The following is a 2351-nucleotide window of genomic DNA, read 5'->3' as shown; positions in this document are numbered from 1 at the left end:
CATGCAAAAAAAAAAGCAGTAAAAATAGTTCCTTCCTGCCTTCTTAAAAGGAAAAAAAAAAAAAAAAAAATCTAGATTTTCTTTTATCATCTAGTTTCAGGTAAAAGTCAAACTTAAATCCATAAGGAAAAAAACAAGCACAATTTATTGAAAACTTTCTTTGCTGTAATGCAGCGACACTAGCATCAAAGATGTCACGAGGCAATTTTCCACCCTGCCCAACTCCCTCAGCCTTGCCACATTAGTCACGCTGAAACATACCAAAACCAAGCTTACATCGTGTAATGGCTAGAAGTATTTTATATTTTTTTTTTTTTTAGAAAGGAAAAAAGTTAGTGCCACTGGTCAGTGTTTTTAGTCGTTTTCCCTAGAAACGATTCTGTCCAAAGACTTAATTTGAAGTGGTGGCGTTTAGAGCTGCCCAGTGTGGAAAAGTGAATTACAGAAGCCTGAAATCCTGTTAGAGGCCTAATGCATCACCAAGGCTCAGCATATATGGCTAAAAAAGGAATATGCTTATCATTGTCTGATTCATCCCCACTGATAAAGAAGTAGGTGAGGGAAGCGCAGAGCTTTCACAGGCCTAACAGACATATTGGTTCTCTGGGAAATGCCCAAAGTAAGGAAATTATGTTTCCTAGAAGAGCACAAAGTGTTTAGAGGCCTGATGAGGAAGCAGGAATAGGAAAATGAACGCTGGGTACTGGAAGGGTTGGAGAAAGGAGGGAAGGGGAGGGCTGAAAAAAGACCCAACATGAAGTGCTGCTGGCAGAAAAACAACATCTCATGGGAAAACAAAGATGGACCAGAACCACAGGAAATCAAGCACACTACACGTTCACACCCAAATCTCCCTAATGGCACTTTGAACCAAACACTCAGATCAAGTACACCGAGGGGGCAGTTATCTTTGAAAAAAAATCTGATTGAGCTGGACACTGAGTCTCTCTGGGGCCTACCAGGATGGCAACGACTACATACACCTCATGGCCTTTACTTTGAACCAAACACTCAGATCAAGTACACAGAGGGAGAAGTTATCTATGAAAAAAAAATCTGATTGAGCTGGATGCCGAGTCTCTCTGGGGCCTACCAGGATGGCAACGACTACATACACCTCATGGCCTTTCTTTTTTCTCCGCCCATGGAGTTTCACTTCAAGGTAAGCCAGCAAGAAAAATCTGATTGAGCTGGATGCTGAGTCTCTCTGGGGCCTACCAGGATGGCAATGACTACATACACCTCATGGCCTTTTTTCTCCGCCCATGGAGTTTCACTTCAAGGTAAGCCAGCAAGAAGAGTGCTACTTAATATTCTGATATAAGACTACAAGAGGGGTCTTCATGAATGGAACACAGATACAGTGATATAAGACTACAAGAGGGGTCTTCATGAAGGATACACAGATACAGTATCACAGAACGGTTTGGGTTGGAAGGGACCTTAAAGATCATCCAGTTCCAACCCCCTGCCCTGGGCAGGGACACCTCCCACCAGACCAGGTTGCTCCAAGCACCGTCCAGCCTGGCCTTGAATGATGCTACCATTTAGCATTCCATTCTTCTAATTTTAATATCTTTTAACATATTTTTTTTCTTTCTTTTCTATGAACAGCTCCTGCACAAAACCCCAGGCTCCAAGCAGAAGCTGGCAAAGCAGAGGCCTGGATGATGGCCGGTCAGGAGGGCTCCACTCTTTGCTGGCACATCTCTCTGCCTTTTCTTCCTCTGCCGTGTTCTTCAGCAGAAGGGGTCACAAAACACGAGTGTCCCGGGATTTTATCACCGTGCTTCAATTAAGATTTGCATTTCACCCTGAGCAGAGCGAAACCTTCCACTTCCCTCTACGAGGTGCCCAGGCCTGACACAGCGGCAAGGGGGTCACCAGGAGGAAAGCAAGCAAGGCCCTGGCTCTCCATTTACATACAGATGTGATTTTTATCCTCTCCCTTCCCTCCTGCCGCCCTGCCTTCGCTCCCCTATGCCTTGGAACAGCACCGGGCGCGTTTCATTCAACAGGGCGGCGCTGACCCAGCCCACCCGACGATGGGGCGGAACACCAGCTGTAGGCCCCGAGCCCCCCCCCCTCCACGGGCAGCGTGGAGCCTACAGCCGGGCTACCGGGGGGTTGTGAGGGCGAGGGGAAGGCGGGCGGTGACACAACACAACCCCACCCCACATTCAACCCTTGTCCCCAAGCCCAGCCTGCCCCACAGCCCCCTCATCCCAGCCGAGGGCCCGCCGAGGCGCTGCGGCCTCAGCCCCGGCCCGCTGCGGCCCTCCCCGCCGCCCTCCCACAGGCTCCCCCCCGGTCACCACCGCCGCCCCAGCCCAGCTCCCGCTGCCCGTTAC

This window comes from Calidris pugnax, unplaced genomic scaffold, assembly GCF_001431845.1.
Source record: "Calidris pugnax isolate Ruff unplaced genomic scaffold, ASM143184v1 scaffold87, whole genome shotgun sequence".
NCBI lineage: Eukaryota > Metazoa > Chordata > Aves > Charadriiformes > Scolopacidae > Calidris > Calidris pugnax.
Note: the sequence above shows the minus strand (reverse complement) of the source record.